This window comes from Ornithodoros turicata, chromosome 7 (genome assembly GCF_037126465.1).
Source record: "Ornithodoros turicata isolate Travis chromosome 7, ASM3712646v1, whole genome shotgun sequence".
NCBI lineage: Eukaryota > Metazoa > Arthropoda > Arachnida > Ixodida > Argasidae > Ornithodoros > Ornithodoros turicata.
The window spans coordinates 10,558,724-10,568,579 of NC_088207.1; the positions used below are offsets into that span (position 1 = coordinate 10,558,724).

The 9,856-nt window shown below is 47.4% G+C and overlaps 2 pseudogenes; one reads left to right on the forward strand and one right to left on the reverse strand.

Annotated features, from left to right (window-relative positions):
* Positions 1–2,124: 2,124 nt before the first annotated feature.
* LOC135400442 (uncharacterized) lies at positions 2,125–2,681 on the forward strand (annotated as a pseudogene).
* A 5,955-nt stretch (positions 2,682–8,636) lies between these two features.
* LOC135399522 (putative nuclease HARBI1) lies at positions 8,637–9,296 on the reverse strand (annotated as a pseudogene).
* Positions 9,297–9,856: the final 560 nt, after the last annotated feature.

Here is a 9,856-nt window from a genome sequence, read left to right on the forward strand (position 1 = left end):
TCTCGCAGGGGCATAGGCGGCATTTTGTGCTCTTGGTAGTTGAAATAAATTACCAGACTGCTCCAAGTACCGCTCGCTCCCTGCAAAGAACTTTGCGAATACCAGCGTTAACAAGCTGAATCACCTGCTGCACACTGCCGCTCTGCTCCGCGTGCACGGGTTAACGCTGGTATTCGCGAAGATCTTTGCAGGGGGGGGGGGGGGTATATGTGTATGTTCTTTGCAGGGAGCGAGGGGTACTTGGAGCAGTTGAGTTTCACCGCCGCTGGATGACGTCGGACATTCTCTTCCGGGTGGACAATGGCAAGTTCCATTTAAACCTATGAGTTTTTTTTGGTCTGTCACAAGACTAGCACCTCTGCGCGTTACTTAGGGAAGGGAGGGAGTGCCGACTGGCTGGTACGTGATGATGAGGACGAACGAGAGGCACTGAGACGAAAAGGAGGAACGCCAACACTTCCTCAGACGCACCCTCGGTGTGTCTGAGAAAGTGTTGGTGTTCCTCCTTTTTGTCTCAGTGTCTTTGGTTTCTTCTCGTCATCGGGGTTCTTCACTGATAATGAGGTGGTAGCGAAATATCTTCCTTTATGTAGGAGCGTCCCTCAGCGGCATCGATGCTGGAAATTTCACTGCGTCAGTCATCGAAAACTGATTTGACATCGGCCTGAAAATTCTTGCGATAACAGCACATACGGCATCAGGAAACAGGTCCATGTGGCAATATTTTGGTGTTGTCACAGGAAAGCACAGCCGTGTAGAAAACGTTGCGAAACATCCTTCATTTAGCATCCACGCCATCAGAGTGCTTGCAGATAATGTTCCACATCCTTGTGAAGAATTTGTGCTCACATCTCGTTAGCGGACAACGGATCATAATTGATCCTCTAGGCGCTGCTGCACATGGTTTGATTGGCAACACAATGAGTGTGGAACCCAACAAAAGACTTGTGCAGCACCAAGTACTTTCAAGCTAGTTCCTAACCTGAGGCCAGAGCTGTTATGTCCCAACCACTTCGACAAAATGAAGGTCTGCAATGCAATGTACATCTTCAGCAACTCCACTCTTCGCACAATGGTGAAAGAACATGGCTGGGAGTAAAGTGTACTAATTACAGCCTTGTTTCTTCGGCAAGTGAAACACTGGTTTGACATGATTTGCAGCCGCCACCCAATCATGGCTCTGAGCAAACACGACCCTGCAAGACACGAAGAGGTTGTGGATTCCCTGAAAACTTCCATGGGTATGTTGTGTTGGATATAAAAATTGGAAATCGGGAATTTAAGCCATGTCAGGGAGTGCTTCGCCTCTCAACGACTTCAATCCTGCAGCTGCAGCGGTACCTTCTTCAGGACCTCTCCTTTGAGTTGTTGCTGACATCAAGGTTTACACATGATAGCCTGGATTTTTTTTTTTCAAGTGTACATTTCAAGAACCCCACTCCAACACCAAGGGAGTTCAAAATGAACTTGAAAATCATAAGCATCAGTCAATACCTCAAAGTCTGAACTACGAAGTACACGACGGTACATACTTTTTGGTAGACTTTGACACCTCTCTTGTCAGCAACAACTTGGGTCTCGACACAGATGTTGACAATATGACATCCCAAGCAGCACGATGTACTGAAAGTCGAGTGCAATGGGGGTAGGCGGTATGTGTCTTATCAACCTTATTTAGTTTCACGAGTCTGTTCAAGGCCTTCCACCTACCCCTCCACCCCTATTGCACTTGACTTTCAGTACATTGTGCTGCCTGGGATATGTGTTACAGCGGGAGCTTTGGTGCAGCTAACTTATCTTGTTACACCTGCTATCTGTTTACCCTGTGGCGCTGCTCCATATGCTAGCTAAATTATCTGTTACACCTGCTATCTGTTTACCCTGTGGCGCTGCGGTGCCAAGCTGTACTTAAGAGCGTGGTTCCCGGAAATAAACGTTTTCTGTTTTGTGGTATGCATGCCGATGCAACACTGGCGACGGGGTTTTGTCTACAACCCAGCGGCTCTCTAACAAGCTGCTTGCGATGTTCCTACCCATCAAGCTAGGACAAGGCCACAAGTAACAAACCAACTGATGACTGAACAACGGAGCTCGGCAGACAGGCAACACATTCACAATACCATAATGTCTCGAATAGGACGTATTGGAGAGTTTAACGAGAAGGCGTAAAATTTCGATTCCTACATAGAGTGGTTTGAACACTACATCACAGCCAATGATATTCCGACGCAAAAAAGCTCGCAGTTTTCCTGACTGTCATTGGTGGATCAACTTACGAAATACTCAAAAACTTACTCGTTCCTAGTTTACCCGTCGAGAAGACCTACGAAGAGGCCAAGGCGGCATTAAAGAACTTTTTTAGCCCAACAAAATCTGTAATTGCAGAGCGATGCAGGTTTAATCGCAGATGTCAACAGGAACAAGAAAGTGTAGCCGATTTTATAGTGGAGTTAAAACACCTGGCTAGAAAGTGCGAATTTGGACAAATTCTACAAGAGGCCCTGCGAGACAGAGTTGTAGCAGGACTACGAAACGAACGGACGCAGCAAGCATTATTTGCGGAACCCAAGCTCACATTTGAAGCGGCGTGCAAGATTGCGCTAGAGAGAGAGAGCAAGCAGAAAAACAGACAGCGTATTTGCACTCGGATGCTTCTAGAGATAAAGCAGAAGCCGTACTAAAGACAGCAGTAACAAGAAAAGGTCAAGAAAGTGAAGCGTACTCAAAAGAGTCAGGGCCATCAAGAAAGGGGAGCCGTTTCCGATGTGGAAACCGACATGATCCACGAGGATGCTGGTACAAGGGGTACCGTTGTAATCGCTGCAAAGAAAAAGGCCATCTGCAAAAGATGTGCTCGCAGGTACGAGGGAAAAGCAGCAATCCGCGAAGAAGCAAAGGAATTGAATATGTGTCCTCGTCCGACGATGAAAGTGATGAACTGAACTGCTACGCAATAAGAGTTTACACCGCGGAGGGCAAAATGACTAACTATACGGTGTCTATGGACGTCGAAGGGCAGCCTATCACGATGCAGATCGACACAGGTGCTGCCGTGTCACTTATACCAGCAGCATTTTTCGAACGGCATTTTTCTCATTTACGGTGCCGGCCGACGTCAGTATGCCTGAAGACCTACTCAGGCGAACATATCGGAGTGAAAGGAAAAGCGGATGTAAACGTTGAGTACGAAGGAATGCGTCGTGTCTTGCCAGTCTACGTCGTGAAAGACCATGGAAAACGACTTCCGGTCTTACTAGGGAGGGACTGGTTGGAAAACCTACAATTGAACTGGAAAGAAATTTTCTCTGTCAGCGTAGATGATCGTGTGAACGAACTGCATCGCAAGTTTCCAGCTGTGTTTTCATCGCAACTCGGCAGAATCGAGAAGTATGAAGCAAAAATCGTACTGAAGGAAGGAGCAGTACCCGTTTTCTGCAAGCCGCGGTCCGTGCCTTTTGCCGTCCGGGACAAAGTAGCCCAAGAGTTAAGCAATCTGGAGGAAGCCGGCATTATTAAACGTGTGTCACAAAGTGAACGGGCGACGGCACTGGTGGTTGTTCCTAAGAAGACAGGGGACGCAGTAAGACTTTGCGGAGATTACAAAGTCATCATCAATCCCGTGTTAAGAACAGATTACTACTGACTGCACACCCGGAGGATTTGTTTGCGTCGCTTGCGGGATGCAAGGTGTTTTCAGTGCTGGACCTATCATCCGCGTACCAGCAAGTTCCAATCAGTCCAGAATGTCGTCCTTCCTTGACTGTTAATACACCAATGGGGTTATTTGAGTATCAAAGACTGCCAGTCGGTATTGCTACCGTTCCGGCCATTTTTCAGTCCCTTATGGACCACGCGCTAACGGGAATTGTCAAGGTCGGGTGTTATATCGATGATGTCATCGTAGGCGGCGAAACTATGGAAGAAGCACAACGTAACCTTGAACAAGTGCTACAGCCTTTTCAAGAGTATAACATCACAGTTAAGGGGGATAAATGCAAATTTTTCGCGGAATCCGTAGTATACCTGGGCGTAAGATAACGGGAGACGGGATCCTTCCAACATTGACCAAGATGAAGGCTATCAGAGATGCGCCTGAACCCAAGACTATCACTGAACTAAGATCGTACCTCGGTATGTTGAACTTTTAGGGAAGTTTATGAAAAATTTGTCGACTGTTGCAGCGCCCCTCTACCAGTTGCTAAAAAAAGGACAAGGGTGGTCATGGACGAAGGAATGCCAATCTGCATTTGAAAGAACAAAATGCCTTCTCATGAAGAGTAACGTCCTGACTTACTACGATGTGACTAAACCGCTGGGTCTTATGTGTAATGCGTCAGCCTACGGACTAGGGGCAGTAATTTTTCACATCACCACAGATGGTCATGAAAAGCCAATAGCATTTGCGTCACGCACTCTCTCCGAAGCGGAAAGGAAGTATTCGCAAGGCGAAAAGGAAACACTCGCCATCATCTTTTGTGGTGAATCTGGCCACCACACATATATGGCACCAGGCAAAACCTGTGTCTAGGTCAGATGTTAGCCTCACGCGCTGTGGGAGGGGCCTTGGCTTGGACAGATCAAAAACCGTGAGCGCGTGTGAGCGAGATCAGAGCCTGGAGCGGCTGGCCTCGGAGACGGTGCGTGGAACGACTGGCTTGGAGAACATTCTCGGTATAAAGATTCCATTATGTGAGTTATTAAATATCGCGTTTCTTTCCGTATTTTGACTTTGTCTCTGTGCCTCGCTTTCCACGGGAGTCGAATGGACGGGCTTTGCCCCCGAGAGTGGGAATAGGCTCCCACACTTTGGATTAAAACGTTTCCATAGGTATCTCTACGGACGACCTTTCACCATGTATACAGACCATCAACCACTACTGGGCATCCTCGGACAAGGGAGTCCCAGCTTTTGCAGCAGCTCGAATTCGTCGGTGGGCACTTTTGATGTCGGCGTACAACTACCGTCTGAAATACCGTCGAGGACAAAGCCTGGAAGTAGCCGATGCTCTGTCACGTCTGCCAATACCAGATACCAGTGACCACGCAGAGGACACACGTGAGTGTCTAGCTGTATTTCAATCAACTCCCATAACATCAGATGTCATCGCCAAGGCCACAAAGTGGGATAGCACGCTAGTAAGAGTTATGGACTTAACGCTAAGAGGATGTCTATGTCAAGTCAAGGACGAGAAGTTACGTACCTATTGGGCACGAAGAAATGAACTGTCCACCGAACAGGGATGCCTAATCTGGGGCGGAAGGGTTGTTGTGCCTGAGGAACTAAGGGCACAAGTGGCTAATGTTATTGCATGAGAAACATCCCGGAATGTCTTCGCATGAAAATGTTAGCGCGAAGCTATGTTTGGTGGCCTGGGATTGACTGTGACAGTTGAAAAGCATGTACGTGACTGTGCGATTTGTCAGGCAATGCAGCCCTCTCCCGCAAAGGGCGCCCCTGCAGCAGTGGCCCTTTCCCGCCAAGTGTTGAGAAAGAGTACATGTGGATTTTATGATGAAAACCCCCGATACTTTTCTGGTGCTGGTTGATTCGTTTTCTAAATGGACAGAAGTCTTTCGAATGACATCAACATCAACGATGAAAACAATTGAAAAGTTAAGATCGGTGTTTGCGGCTTATGGCTTGCCAGAGAGTCTGGTGAGTGGTAACGGTCCCCAATTTACATCAGAAGAATTCACCGAGTACATGAGAACTTGCGGGATCCATCACATGCGAAGTCCCCCTAATCACCCGCCATCAAATGGTGAAGCAGAGAGGCTAGTGCAGACAACAAAAAGGGCTTTGGATAAGCAAGTACTGCAAGGCCACTGCGACCGTTCCAATCGCAGCTTACAGGAAACATTAGATGCGTTCTTGTTAGCATACCCGAACATCACTCGTTAACCGGACATACGCCAGCAGAGCTGTTTTTAAAGCGGCAGCAGCGAACTAAGTTATCTCTGCTGAAAACCAGTTTCATAGAGCACATGAAATCGAAGCAGCGGGTCATTAAGGATCACTCAGACACCAGAAGAGGGTTGGCTCGAAATTTCGACGTTGGTGACGTGGTGTCTGAACGTGATTTATGGGTTGCTGATGTTATCGAGAAATGTGGAAGTCCTGTTACCTTTTTAGTCAAGATAGGCACTACGGTACGACTTACGCACGCGGACCATCTCCGCGCGCGGCACTAAATACCAGGTTCTAGTGGTGAGAGGTCTCCGAGGCCTCCGTCTCCGTCTTCCTCTACAGCTCCCACACAGCTCTCTCCTGCCGGTGCAGCACCACGCGAAGACGCGCACACCGCAACACAACCTCAAGAACTCCCTACGTCACTGGAGATAGCCGGTGCAAAAGCGCATGCTACTGAATCAGAAGAGAGCCAAAATCAAAACGAGCGAGACAGACCGGCAAGTCAAGACACCGAGTCTACCATGGTGCGGCGTAGCCAACGTGCGAAAACTGTTCCTGACAGGTATCAGTCAGTGGACTTTCGAAAAAAGTGATTTCTCTTATGTGGAATGTTACGTACTGTGTATATCTTGTGTATTAAATTCCGAGGAGGAAGATGTTACAGCGGGAGCTTCGGTGCTCCATAAGCGAGCTATCTGTCTACCCTGTGGCGCTGCGGTGCCAAGCTGTACTTAAGAGCTTGGTTCCCGGAAATAAACGTTTTTGGTTTTGCGGTATGCCTGCCGATGCAACAGTATGGAAGGCCAATGCTAATTGAAGTTGAAGTTGTAGGCTACATTCTATCAATAGTCACAAAGAACAACAAGGTTTGTACACATAACTGCTGTAGTTGAAAAATCAAATGAAACTTCAAGGGGTGGACAGTTCACTCTGGAAAAAATCCTACGGAGTTGAATGACTGACATGCAGATGCCTATGAACTCCTCCTCCGCTGTGAATCTGGCTTTAGGAGCAACATCAGGCAATGTATAGACGAGGACAACATTATTTCTACCCTTTCTGGTACGATGCCTCTAGCTCCTGAGGCCATTACGTGTGTGCAGAGGATTGATAGGAGCAGCATGAGCATGTGTGCACCTCGACGCCAATAGTGCGTGCATATTTTTTACTTTCTTTTCTGCTCGTCTCAGTATACGTGTAGAGGACGCATATTCTGCGCGATCTACTGTGAGCCCTTGCGCAGGTGGGAGACGCGTGTCCTTCTGCGCAATCTGCTCTGTGCAGCAATACAGGTGGAGGACGCATTCTGCTATCCATGTTCTACTCTGTGTTTCAATACTGCATGGTGATGGACTCACCTTGTTCAGCGCAATCTGCCACGTTCCACACTGGCAGTAGTGAACGCATGTGCAAGTGTGCTCTAGAGTGTGTCATGCCATGGGCGGAAGATGCATGCCTTTGTGCCATCAAGTTTAGTCAGCATCGCCTAACTATTACCATTTGTCGGGCACTTGCGAACTACACAACCTATAGTCAGGTGCTTCCGAACTGTAGTGCTTAGTCTGGTGCTTCTGAACTACTTCCCCCTTAAACTATCCCTTACCTCGTCGTGGTAAGGGGGCTTGGGTACCTCTTTGATGATACGAGCGCTAGACAGGTCACAGTGGAGAGGTCAAGCAAAAAGGAATATGCAAACAGTAACACTCAGTTTCCTGACTAACCGCCTTTCTATAGAGGGCCTACTCTATAGAGCCGCATACATGTGTTACATGTGCACGCATGTTGCGATTTTGTGTTACACATGCTTTGGGTTATTTTTCTTCCTTGGGCTTGCGTATGAATTGCTCTTTCTGCAGATGTACCCGTACTGTGCTTATACGTTCTAATGCAAGAAGGCAAAGGATAATGCTGGTGTGTAGTTGAAGTCAGGGGAACTCTGAAGGAAGAACAAAACACTGACTGTGCAGACTAAGCTTTCTCTGAGGTAAAAAAATTCTCCATTCTAAGTCCATTCTCCATTCTAAGTTGCGACATATGCTCCTGCTGTTTGTGCATCACCAAAGTGCAGCAGCAAAGCAAGCAGTGGTGAAATGTAGACGTAAACATAGTACCTGTGCACTTATAGCAGACATTGAGCACAAACAAAGTAGACTGAGTGACCAAAATCATAGCTGCTGAAAATTAAAATCTGCTGCATCTTTGTTCATGTAGAAAAGTACTAACTGCAACCCTTTTGCAAGAAGCCTTTGGGGTCTGTGGAAGTATTGGGGGTTGGCCAGAGTCCCCCGCAGTCAGTGTCTATGCACTTGTCATAATACACTCCTACTGAGCAGCCATCCTTCATGCAGAACTGGTTATACCGTCAGGTAACCCTGTGTATGGCATCTTCCTCTTCATTGAGATGTTTGTTATCTATCTATTTTAGTTCATGAAAGATAGTCATTGCTGATATATGCATCTAGCCTCTGAATGTGTATGTTTACTTTGCTTTGCGCAATGGAACTGTACACTTTCCTGGAAGACTGAATGCAGAGAGTATCAGTAAGCGAAGTAGGTAGAGCACCTTGGCCATTCTTTTTTTTAATATGACTTGGGTGTCCAAGCACCATTTGAGACTTGCAAAGCAGGTGAGTCATGCAAAGCACGACACACATCGATCGTCAAAGATGTCACACAAGTACACTCTGATATTGTTGTATACGCTGTGTACGACAATTGGAGCTTTCGGTAAACATTTGTGACTAAGGTAACACACACACACGCTTTGCGTTCCAGTATCTGTCAGACTCGAATAGCCTGTGAGGTGTCCATGGTCGCCGAAAACAAAGTCATCAGGTAAAGTTTCAGGGGTACGCTGAATCTCCAAGGATGTGCAGGTGCTCTGGGAGAGCCTCCAGCTTCTCATCTATCCCGGATCGCACAAAACACACGTGCATCATGCATACGCCCGGGACACGGGATGCTCACGTGTGTGAAGATCAGTTGATCATTGCAGCACCCTTGGACCATGATGGAGTGCTGATCTTTGCAATTATAACACGCCGACTGCTGCTCCACTGGAGCCTTGATGACAATGTGGCACCCATCAATGGCTCCCACATCCCCTGGGAACCTCCACTTCCTCTCAAATGCATTGGCTACCTGCTGTATCTCCATGGGCCACAAAATGTAGTCTCGCATACAGCGGGCCATAACACTACCAGATACCCCACAATGAAACGAAGCGTTCCTCTATTCACGCCGAACCTCTCCGCAACACCCCTGAAGGACTCCCGATTTCCAAGAAGCCAAAAGGTCATGAGCACCTTCGTGTCCAGAGCTATCTGGCAGGATCCTTCCCTGATGTGAGCTGCGGTGACTTCAAGGAAAACATGGAACATCAACGTCCAAAATGTACAATAGCTGCTTCTGCAGTTAGCATGGCTGCTTCTCCAGACACATTTGGCGTTGTTTTCACCAAACAGCAGCAGTAAAAAATATATAGGTATGTGGCCTCAGCAGGTGTCTGTTACGTTAAGGTACGAAGAAGGTGCTCAGCAATTGCTGAGCTCTGCATGCTTCAAGGCTGTCTCTAACACAATTGTACACCTTCTAAGTATACACTCAGAACGTTCCTGACAACTAGACAACAAGCAGTGGATAAAATATGTAGGTTCCTGGGCTGTTATGTTGTCACCTCTGCCTGCAATAAGATACATATAAAAAGGCAAGATTTCCATATGACGCATTTATATGCGCTGTACAACTGCAGCACATTTAACCGAAAAGAGCTATGTGTTTACCTCGCCACGGAAATACATAGTGTATGGTATCTGCGCAGTCCCTACGTGGAATGTTGTCCGATACATTCTGAAGTGTTCCTCGAATTGTTCATCTGTGTAACAAGGCACAACGCACGAACAACGCTTCAACACCGTGTGATCTTGCACCTTCATCAACCCTCTC